Source organism: Engraulis encrasicolus, chromosome 6 (assembly GCF_034702125.1).
Source record: "Engraulis encrasicolus isolate BLACKSEA-1 chromosome 6, IST_EnEncr_1.0, whole genome shotgun sequence".
Lineage (NCBI taxonomy): Eukaryota > Metazoa > Chordata > Actinopteri > Clupeiformes > Engraulidae > Engraulis > Engraulis encrasicolus.
The window spans coordinates 20,364,891-20,377,390 of NC_085862.1; the positions used below are offsets into that span (position 1 = coordinate 20,364,891).

Here is a 12,500-nt window from a genome sequence, read left to right on the forward strand (position 1 = left end):
CCTGCACACTGTCCAATCCACCAACAAACTTTAATTCAACATTTCGGTCATCCAACCTTCTTCAGAAAAAGTGTGTTGGTGGAATGGACAGTGGGCAGGATTTCTTTACACCTGATTACCAATAAATATAAATTTGGATATTGAGTTTAAGTATTGTATTATTTGTAGTTAATAATTTATCCATCTGTTCTTGCCTATTCAAGCCAGACTGTTGAGGCATAAGTTAACTACTTCTGAAGCAAGACGCTCCAAACCCAATAGTGAAGGTCTATATGCCTAACATTAGAATAGGTATGTGCCTCTCTTTGTGTGTGTCCAAGGAGTTGATTGGACTGAAGAGTGCAGATAAGGCCAGTTCATCCCCAGCTGCTAGGGGCTCTCTTCTCTCAACTTCCAGGTTTTCTGGCAGCTTACATGACCAATCATAGATTCATTTTAAATAAACAATTGAACGTGAAGTCACTGCACGTATGGTGGTTTTTTTTAGTACCTGAAAGAGACGTTTTTTTCCGTCAGAAGACATTAGTTACGTCAATTGCTCCGCTAATTACCGGTATGTGGGGCCGGTCTGAGCCAAAAAATGCCCGGGCCGTTTTGTTCTCCCAGTCCAGGCCTGGCTTTATGAAACCGTGGCATTTTGCGTTGAGATGGAAAAGGAACGCACCACACTCTCCTGGATACGAGGCTACGTGTGTGCGGTTTCTACCAGCAAAACAAACTAGCAGGACAGAAGTGACAGCGTCAGAAAGAAAACAATGCTGTTCCGATTGCTGATGGAGACAACAGAGGTAAGGACATATTATGTATCTTGAGTTTTTGAATGGCTAATCTTGGTGTCGCCTCAAACTAGCTCTCTTCTCGGTGCCTTCGTATGGCTGTTCATGCTACCAGCTACAGATAGTCAAATGAATCAAAGCTACGTTTGGTCTCAAACAAAATTGTACACGGAAAATACGAATAGTATTCCTTCAGTAGGCAAGACAATCACAATCATATGATAAGCCCTGCACCAAATCATGGGGTATACTTATAAGTACAGTTGACTTTTACTTTTACTACTAGTAAAAACATTCAGCTGTCTAGCCTACTGAGAAATGGTAGGCTACATTGATTCTCATGTCATATCACTTGGAGGTTTTACAGTGTGATACTAATCTGATGTAGTGACACACTTCTTTATTTATTTAGGAAGGTGCCAAGTAACTCTGGAGGATATTCTCGCCATGACGAATCGAGCTGGTATCAACGTTCTTCGAAGTTGAATCGGAGATTATAGCCAAAACTCGCAGGAACACATAGCTTTCAATTGAGTAAGTCGCCGAGGAATTTGTAACTTCTGTTTGATTTACTATGCCCAGACAGCTTTGTCGATATTGGGGTCAGTCAGTGACGTTAGTAGTAACTTCACAGCTAGTGCCACGATTGTATAGATTATTATTTGTTCTGTTGTGTTTCATGTCAGTGGATTATCCAAGAAGCATTTTCATTGCAGTATACTAATCAATTATTTATGAACATAAGCTGTGGTTGTACCACCACCACCCCCCCCCCCAAAAAAAAACAAAAAAAAACCCGTCATTGACTGAAGTGTCCCTACCTCTTACTTGCTGTATTGTGATCATCTGTCTCGTAGGAAATGCTGTACACAGCGCCCAGCGCCCTGGGAGCTGAACGTCTGCGGCCAGGTTACAGTACAGAAGGGTCATCCAAGGTGCATCATGACCCTCATCCATCTCCACCATACCATATGCTGGATGGAGTCAGAGTCTCTACATTGACTTATCATCTTGTGTTATATTGAGTAATTACAATGAAGTTATAAATCTAGTTGGTAATACTACACATAATTTGACATTACACATCTTAGGTGCATTGTGGGGACCCCTTATTGGACCAAATGTAGCTGGTTCGAATCCCTCCTGACCTCTCCCTACATCTCCATCCATGGCTGAAGTGCCCTTGAGCAAGGCACCTAACCCCACATTGCTCCAGGGACTGTAACCAATACCACTTTTGGTAAATGAAAGCGTCAGCTAAGTGCAATGCATTTTTTTTAAAAAATGCAATGAAATGAAAATGTAATATTCCATGTCTTTTGATAACATTTGTAAATTAATTTCATGCATCATTCCATTGTAACAATCATAGGGACACTTTCTCAACTTCCACCTGCACAATATCTTGGACTCACAGGAAGAGATTATCTACATAAATCAAAAGACACCGCACACTGCTTACCATTCTTTTTCTTACTTTATTTTGACACACAGGGCAAAATGCGTTGTTAGCTCAGAAAAATGAAGGAAGAAAAAGAACAATAAGCAGTGTGAAATGTCTTTTGAATTTTGTTCATTGTTCACCTTCTCCTGCCTCACATCAGCACCTGCATTGCTGAGGGCTTGTGCACAAGGACTCTCTTGAACTTAGGTCATCAATATAATTTGATGGCCATTGAAAATAATATGACAATACATTTTTACACATTTATCAATTTGTCATTACTGCCTCAAGTGTCATTACTTTACATAAAGGAAAAGAGAGAAGATTTTACTGGGACTTTAATGTCAGCAGGTGTGACCAATAACAATGTGTACATCATAATTGTAATCATTCAGTCATTAACAATGTAGGAAGAAGTGAAGAATCTTGTAATAATGTAAGAAATGTCTTATTGGGTAACCAAGATGTCACTATCAAACATCAGAAAGTATTTTAGATAAATAGGGTTTAGGACCTTCCGAAATGATTGCTCCGTCATGACACTAAAACATACATGTCTGTTCTTGGGACTGGAGTGGAGAGTTTTCGTGGTGGAGTGTTTGTTACACTCAGTTTATTCTATAGAGGGGTTGTCTCCTTTCCAGCACTCAGTCCATTAGGTCCTTTCAGAAGGTCTGGCGTCTATCTGGAAAATAGAAATGACAATTGTAGTGTATTATGTATGGCCATTGAACAGGAATGGTAAAGGCCAATCACATGAGTGCACAGTAGGTGATGGCAGTAATGTAACAGAATGTGAAACTCATAAAGAAGATTGTCTGCTCTCCAGATACACCGTGATAAGTCAAAAGGTGTTAGTTGAAGGCCACTGGACTTTTTTTTAAATAATATTGGACAGGAAAGCAATGGGCATTTTGCCAGAGTAATACTGGATGGAAAAACCCTTTGAAAAATATCGACACGAAAGTAATTATAGGCCCTAATTAATATTATATTAGTATTAGTAACTATTATAATTAGTATGAATGGTGTACTGTATGGGAAATACTACAAACGTGGCTCATAACTGTTTTTTCCCCTGAGCCACACATATCCCATGTGTTGCAACGACATTTCAGTTTTTGCACATAAAATGTGTTCGTGATAACTCGCCTATGGAATACACCCTGGTGTGTTGTTTAGACTTCTAAAACAAATGCAGTGGAGTGTGCCTGATGTGTTTACCTTTGTGGTAGACCATGCCGGTGTCAAACCGAAGTATTATCCAGACGACCGTCTTCAGGTGGTAGTGTTCGTCTGCGAAGGGCTAGTGAGAAACCGGGTCAGGAAATGACTGCACAGTAGATACTGATGGCTGGTCAACGGTGGGCTGCTATTCACAGGGGTCGAGTGAGGACGTCATGGAAAGTCCAGCTCTTGAGTCTTGAACTTCTCCTGTCTTTCTAAATATAAATAAAGAAGTGTCAATACACCAGTATCACTGTAAAACCTACAACTAGTATGACCTGAAGATCAAGCAATGTAGGCCTACCAGTTATTGGCTAGACAGTCGAATTACGTGCCGTCAGTTTTACTAGCAGTAAAAGTGAAAACCACAGTCGACCTACTCCATGATTTGGTGCAGGGCTTTGACAGGCTTATCATATGATTGTGATTGTCTTGCCTACTGAAGGACTACTATTTTCCGTGTACAATTTTGTTTGAGACCAAACGTAGCTTTGATTCATTTGACTATCTGTAGCTGGTAGCATGAACAGCCATACGAAGGCACCGAGAAGAGAGCTAGTTTGAGGCGACACCAAGATTAGCCATTCAAAAACTCAAGATACATAATATGTCCTTACCTCTGTTGTCTCCATCAGCAATCGGAACAGCAATGTTTTGTTTCTGACGCTGTCACTTTTGTTTTGCTGGTAGAAAGAGCTTTGGCGCAAAAGCCGCACACACGTAGCCTCGTATCCAGGAGAGTGTGGCGCGTTCCTTTTCCATCTCAACGCAAAATGCCACGGTTTCATAAAGCTTGTCGTTTCGTTTCAGCATCCAGTATATGCGCACATTCAACCCATAGCAAAGTTCTAGCCGAAGAACTGTTAAAAACCGAGAGCTTCAACGTTTGCTTCTTGTTACTTTATCATGTTGCCGACTGCCGTAGCAGAGCTGGCTGGCTCCTGGCTGTCAGAATGAGCGTCGCAGAAAGATGACGTGGCACACCTCAGTCAATACAGATTTTTAATTCGTTCACTGAACCCGGGAGATTTAAATATTGAAATGAGGCGGAAACGTAATTGTATCATCCCAATGACCCTAAACAAAATAAGAAAATACTGTTTATGCGTGTACGACGGATTTAAAGTCTGTGCCCCGCTGACTCCCGTTGTATGGTGGTTTGTGGATATCGCCCAAACCCAAAATCTCACGGAAGGCTTCAAATCAAACAAAAGTGACACAGGTGGGTAGCTCAGTGTATGATACACCATAATTAAGGTCCCAAATGCAAAATACCGACCTATTCCTTTAAGGCTATTCATACATACAGGACCGCAATGAAGAGACCACCACTACTCATGCTATATGCAGAGATGTGAATGTAAAACTACTAGATCACAGAGGGCACAATGAATGTTACATACTGTATGCAGTGTGGATGTATACAATATGTATGTGCAATATGCAATGCAATATCTATGTGCCATATACAATGTTAAAAATTACAATATTAATAATAATATATCATTGATTAATTGATATACTGCATATTTTACAATGTGAATATAGAGTATAAACATGCAACATGAATGTCTCTTCCTCACACACGGTTAGCGAGTTAAGCCGTGACTACTGTCATCTAATCAGGTCAAGGCTTTTGCAGATGCGAGGCAGCTCTGTCGCCGCTAGCCCTGTCTCATTACTATGACAACGCCAGGGGCGTCAACAACACTGCAAACACACATATGCTATAATATGTTATTGCAATATCTCTTTTTTTATTGAGCATCATTTATTACAGTTATCAAATCATAAAACCCTGAGTCTCATTTCAGTCTCTTCTCTTTGGAAGCAGTACACGTAATTGACATAATAATGCAATTTTTAATAATATTGCTTAGTGTAAATGTAATTATGTATTCATAATATTGCAGTAAAATGAAGCTTGTCTTTAGGGACAATGGGGGACAGCATCAGCGCTATTTCCACCATACATCATGTGTCCACACTAAGGAAAGACGACTTAGTCTTAGGGACTACTCATTTTACTTTTTTAACATTTACAACACTGCTGCCCACATATGCACATACACGTACACAAGTACAATTTCTTACATTTCTATCATCAAAATCTAAGACTCTAGGAGCAAAGTATACTATTACTTTACTTAATATTTACATTGCTATATTTTGTGTCCTTAAAGGCCCCTTTAAAAAAATGCATAATAGAGTCTTGTGCGATCTTGTTTACAAGGCCATTATAATATGCTAACACCGAGCGATAACTTGCCTTGACAGCATGAAACATTATCAGCTGCTGCGGTGGCCCTGGGCCCGCTGCCATCCCCCTGCCTGCCCCTGCTCATCTACAGACGCCGGATATGAGAGCCAGAGGTCTGGATGCATCAGTATTAGCAAAAGCAGCCTACCCCCTGCCTGTTTCAGACACAGCATATTACAGATACAGAGATACGAGATATGCATTAGAGTGAGGGATAGTCAGAGGTGGCCAAACTAAAAGTGAAATTGATGGCGTAACACTTAGCATTATGATATTACATAGCGGTTACAGCAGTTATTCCATTGCACCTAAATGGTATGTACCATATGTATGCATCCATGTTTACTCTTTGTCCTGTCTGGTTATTTTTCCTTTCTTTAATTGACAGAAAACGAAATCATAGAAAAAAAGAGGTATCGCACACCATCGTCTTTCTTGAGGTGCTGGCTTCCTGAGCATATAAATGTTAAAGAAAAAGAAAAGAATGCCGCACACTCTGCTCCATGTTTTAATGGTGAAGTGACGTTTCGGCCGTCTGGTTTGAAGAAGGCCAGACGGCCGAAACGTCACTTCACCATTAAAACATGGAGCAGAGTGTGCGGCATTCTTTTCTTTTTCTTTAACAGAAACCGAAATCATAACATATAGTGATTTAAAATTGAATGCAAATGCAGTTATGGGGTCTACATTGCCACTGAAAAGGCACACTAAGTTTAATTCAAATCTGTGTCGTTCGTGCCCCAAAGTGATGGCTCCCTGCTGTCCTGCAACACGGGGGGAGGAGAAGGGAACAAGAGTGAGAGTGTTTGTACAGTATGGATTGCAGAGCAGCATCAAGCTCAGCTAAGGGAAATTGACCTTTTGTATTGGGCATTCCATTGAATTGCATTGCAAAAAAGTATGTTCTCAAAATATTTGAATGGTAAGAATTCACACATAGGTGATAGGCCCTCTGAATAGTTATTTTCAATAATAAAATGCAAAAGTCAAAAAATGGAGATACACCGTTTTGCAAATAAACCCTTCATATGGATCCCTGCTTGTCATTTGTCCTGCCTCTCCCTGCTCGTTTTCAGATGAGTGGATATGAGTGAGAGTACCTGCTTGGTTTCAATAGCATAAATAAGACTGCCTGTCCCTGTCCATTTACAGATGTGTGGATATGAGTGAGAGTACCTGCTTGGTTTCAATAGCATAAATAAGACTGCCTGTCCCTGTCCATTTACAGATGTGTGGATATGAGTGAGAATGTAAGGACTTTCCATCCTGTATGCCTCCTTGTTTAACAGTGAGAGAGGCAAGAGGGAGTATGGAGTGTAACAATAGGCTATGTATGGATCATTGTTTGCAGATCAGACCTTTTGGTATTAGTTAGGGGAAATACAGAGCAAAGGTGAACAAACATGAATGAATCTCTATTTCCTATATATCCAGTGTGTGTCTGCTTGCTTTAAAATGGCAGAAAATTAGAATGTTTACCAATGTTTCCAGATTGGCCTTCTCTTCCTTCTTTTCAGACTGCAGAAATAAAAGGTGCATATTTGTGCGCATGGATCCCTCTCGCACCATTTCCACATCATCCTGCCCTTATGCTTGTTTTCCATTGGCAGAAATAAGAGCCGCATCCCAGCTATGGGCTGCAATACATAAACTGCATCCCAGCTATGGATTCATTTCACACTGTCTGATCATCGGCGTGCCCATGCTTGTTTCGAAACGAGTGAGAACAAGAGTGTTTCTATTTCCAGAAACCCAGTCCCAGCAGAGTTAAAGCTAAAACAATGTCTATAGACTATGCTATTGGCCATTCTATTGGATATTCTGTTGCATCACTGTTAGACCAATCTGTCTCTGCTTGCTTTCTACATATCTTCAGAAGTGAGATCAGTACATATGGATATAAATGAGATCAGTATCGCGCATACGGAGAGGAATAAGATCTTAAGAACTAAATGGGGATACAAATCAGTAGGCCTATGTTAAGAGTTAAATGGTGATAAAAAAATCAGTATGCTAAGAATGACATGGATTGCAAGGCAGTGCAGTATCTTGGGTTCATATAGAGATAAATGGTATAAATAGTGCCTCTATATGGATCTATTTCACACTGTAAGTGCAGTATTTTAAGTATGGGGATAGATCAGTATACCGTATATATACAGTAGATCTGACCCAGCTTCCAGCTCCAGCCTGCTCATGCTATTTAAAGGAGGAGGCACTACTCCCACCGCCCCACCCATGGACGCCTACTGTATCTCCATCCCCTCTCTCCATGTTTATACCGTACGTACACACCTTGCACATATTGGGCCCACCTCCCTGTTACTCCCCATTCCCACACACACTCCGCCCACTTACACTAAACCCATGTTGCGTCCCCATTCCCACACACCAGTCTTCCATGTGATGCTCCCGTATCAGCCACCCTCCCCCACCACCACCCCCATACCCCCCATCCCTTCACTTGTAACTACCATATCTGCATATCTTCATGTGGTTCCACCCCTCTGTTGCAACCCCCATCCCCACTCCCAATCTCCCCATGTTCCTGCCATATCAGCACCACCTTCCCATCCCCTCTGTACCACCACCACCACCACCCGTGTTGGTACCGTCTCTGTAATCTGTTCCTCTGTTGGTCTTCTCTGCAGTTGCAGATGACATCTGGAAACATTACTCCCCTCCCTGTGTCGCTCCTCTGCACTTGACAGTTACAAATTAAACCAGCTCCTGTTTGCTATACAGGAAGCAATACTGTACCTGATAATACCTCACAATTCTTTCATACCATCCCTCTTCTCTATGAAAGTAGGGGCTACAGTATCACAAACCCCCTCAAACACACACACACACACACACACACACACACACACACACACACACACACACACACACACACACACACACACACACACACACACACACACACACACACACACACACACACACACACACACACACACACACACACACACCTTCTTGTTCTCCCACATCTGCACAGCTTAACTCCCCTCCGTGTCTTGCACTCCCCCATCTCCATCCCGTCTTTCCTGCTACCCCCACCCCCATCTCCCATCTCTTGGTGTTGGTACCATATCTGTACTCCCTCCTTGTGTTGGTACCTTGTGTCTGTTCCCCTTCCCGTATGCTGCTCCTCTCTCCAGTAGACAGTTACAGATGACTCTGGCTCCTGTTTGCAATAGTGGAAGCAATATGTTACGCACCTGCTGCTTAACCCTATTCAGACTGGGCTTTTTTGGCATTCCTGGGCCTGGAGGGGGGGCTCTTTTGACGTCATTATGACATCATCTGATTATAATGCCCAAAATCTCGCCATAATGTATTTTCCATCAAATTTAGGTAATGCACTTAAATTTTAATGATTATATGCTTCAAACCACTTTAATGCTCACAAAGCTGTCTGATTCTAATGGAACGGAAAAAATATGAAAAAGGAACAATAATGAGACTTAGATCAGTGATTTTCGGTCAGACATACAGTACCTGTCAGAAAACCGTTGCCATGGCAACGCCAAAAATGATAAACATAATCCTTTGGTACTAAACTGTAGCCAACTAAATTTTAGGAAAAGTCACCAAGTTTCGTTGTCATAGCTTAAGTCGTTAAGGAATCAAAGTTGGTGCGGGCACTTTTATCCACCACCCCACCCCCCCAAACACACACACACACATGCACACACACATGCATACATGCAGGCCACACATATTTACACATCTTAATTCCCTCCCTATGTAAAGTGGGTGGCAGAAACCATGTGTGATTTAAAACAACTCCATACAAGTGCAGACAGTGCAATGTATGACTAGAGTATAAGCCTCGTGCCGACTGTAGAGTATGATTTAAGTCTCCTGACGTATCAGGGATGAGCTGACAAAAATGAAGCGTTTCAGGCGACCATGAAGCGTATCAGGCGACCATTAAGTGTTTCTGAGGCTTGTATTGTTTACATAAACCATTTTAACCATTATAATCACACTGAGCAAAGACCAGTGGTATCACAGAGAGAGAGAGAGAGAGAGAGAGAGAGAGAGAGAGAGAGAGAGAGAGAGAGAGAGAGAGAGACAGAGACAGAGACAGAGAGAGAGGCACAGAGAGAGAGAGAGAGAGAGAGAGAGAGAGAGAGAGGTGTAGACACAGAGACAGTGAGAGAGAGAGAGAGAGAGAGAGAGAGAGAGAGAGAGTGAGAGAGAGAGAGAGAGAGAGTGTGTGTGTGTGTGTGTGCTCTCACAATAGAGCCTTTCTGAGTCTCTTGCTGCTACCTCTCCATATGTAGGTCAGCAGCAACTTCTAGACTAGAGAGAAACTCTGAAACTTCTAGACTAGGACTCTTTCTCTCTCTAAAACTTCTAACTTACCTCCCACCCCCACCAATTACCATATGATACACCGACCCCACCTATTATGTGGTGACTCAGTTGGAAGAGGAGTCTATTTGGCAACCAGAAACCAGGTGTAAGCCCTGCTCTGTCTGACCCCCATCGATGGGTCCTTGAGCAAGATACTCAACTCCGAATTGCTCCTGGTGGCACGGTGGCACACCAGTTTGATCTACTAACTAGTGCATCAGGTGAGAGGTGTGGGGGACAGGTGGGGAGGAGGAGCTGAAGAGGAGTGCAATGCACACTTTTGTAGGGGTGTGGGACAATGGTATATATTATATGCAGATATATGCAGACGAGCATCAACTGGGATAAGAAACTGCGGGAGTCGCAAGGTCTGTCTGCAGTCGCATTCACCCCACAATAGTTTTTCGCCATGTAAGTGAAATTTAGTTAATTGGACAAGAAATCAAACCATCATGCAACATTTTCATCCATAATGCATTGCTGTCTGCATACGCATGCAGATATTGACGGTAAATATAACAATAAGGATTTCCATACAGACTGTTTCGATGTCTAACTATCCTAATTGCCCCTATACAGTCTATGTTTTCTTAATCATTACCATCTTTTAAAATCATCATTTGTCCCGTCGCACCAAAAGCATCTTGCAGATTTTGCAACTGGCATGTTGACAGATGGGTCTATGACAAATAAGGGTTTGCACAATGATAAATTATACAATACTTCAGTACATCATTCTAAATACCTCCATCAGGTTTGCTAAATGTAGGCTATATTGTGTATGTCTGTGTGTTTCATGCAAATAGCAGTTAACTTTATTTTTTAGTTTGAACTTTTAATTTTTTTAGCAAAATTTATGTCTGATCGCCTCTGAAAATTTGAAATGGCCCAACGTCAGTGACCGAGGTATGGCCCCAGCACCACTGCTATTACAGTTGGCCTGTATCCACCTCATTACCCGGCCCATTAACCCCGCCCATTTTAACGCTTGTCATGCTCTCCGGTGCATTCACGGAAATTCCGGTCTGTTAGTTCTGGCTAGGCTGCCCATAGCCCTTCTGCATGATTTCTGATGATAATAATAATGGCGCTGCCCTTGTAACCTTTGATTATAAAGTGGATATGCATATGGATGCGTAACAGGAAGCATCCACCAGAGTTTGGAGCCCTGGTAACACCTCAAAAACTTTTTCAACTGGGATCACCTTTTTCACAATAGCATATTCCAAACATTTTTTTGTCCCTTAACATTGCTCATGTTTAAAGGGACACTGTGTGAGATTTGTAGTTGTTTATTTCCAGAATTCATGCTGCCCATTCACTAATGTTACCTTTTTCATGAATACTTACCACCAGCATCAAATTCTAAGTATTCATTATGACTGGAAAAATTGCACTTTTCATACATGAAAAGGGGGATCTTCTCCATGGTCCGCCATTTTGAATTTCCAAAAATTGCCATTTTTAACTGCAAAAATGACTGTACTTGGACCATACTAGAAAATATTTGTTTATTACTTCGTAAACTTTCATGTAAAGATCAAATTTGGCAATAGGCAGCCCAGTTTCAATGAGCAGCATAGTTGCAGTACCTTTTTTGACCATTTCCTGCACAGTGTCCCTTTAAGTCAGTGTTTCTCAAAATGGGGCGTAAGCCCCCCTGGGGGGGCGCGGAGGCATCTCAAGGGGGGCGTGTGACATCTGATTTTGAGGGTTTTTTTTTATGATTTCCTGTCACACCAATAAGTCAATAAGTTTAAAGTCCTCACCAACATTATATTATTAATTGTCATGAATTTGAATAGCATAGGAAATCAATACACATCTGCATTCGACTACAGTCCCTCTTTGTATAATCTCACTAGTCACCTTTACCGGTACTTTGATTCTGCGCAGCGATCGCAAAATCAGTCTGCACGAGGGGGGGCTCGGAAGCATTCAGACCCTCTGAAGGGGGGAATGATGGAAAAAGTTTGAGAACCACTGCTTTAAGTTGAAATTCACAGGGGTAGGGCCTATGAAAGAATTTAGTAACTACCTAACTCATTACTCATATGAATGTATTACTCATATTACTCATGTAATATAAAGAAAAGATTCCATAAATGATATAATTATTATATAATTATATATACATTATACTGTATATATTTATGTAATATTTACTGTATATTACATGAGAATACCGTAAATATCCCATAAATTAGGTAGCAACAGTATTCACTTGTATGTGTCCAATGCATACTCTTCATCTTTTCTCCCCCTCTCTCCGCCTGTTTTTATCCTCTCCTCCTATCCCTCTGTTCATCTATTCCTCTCCTCTCTAAAAGTCAGGAGGAAGACAAGAGAGAAGAAGAAGAGATGAAGAGGAGGAGAGGAGAGCTAATGGCGATGCTGCAATGTAGGAAGAGGGGAAGAGATGGGG

At 41.5% G+C, this 12,500-nt stretch overlaps 2 long non-coding RNA genes across 2 annotated transcripts; one reads left to right on the top strand and one right to left on the bottom strand.

Moving 5' to 3' along the window:
* The first annotated feature begins 690 nt into the window (after positions 1-690).
* LOC134450248 (uncharacterized) lies at positions 691-2,437 on the top strand. Its single transcript, XR_010035049.1, has 3 exons — positions 691-788; positions 1,189-1,310; positions 1,634-2,437. It is a non-coding gene; the product is annotated as an uncharacterized LOC134450248 (long non-coding RNA).
* A 104-nt stretch (positions 2,438-2,541) lies between these two features.
* On the bottom strand, positions 2,542-3,640 carry LOC134450249 (uncharacterized). Its single transcript, XR_010035050.1, has 2 exons — positions 3,445-3,640; positions 2,542-2,905 (listed from the first exon to the last, which is right to left on the bottom strand). It is a non-coding gene; the product is annotated as an uncharacterized LOC134450249 (long non-coding RNA).
* Positions 3,641-12,500: the final 8,860 nt, after the last annotated feature.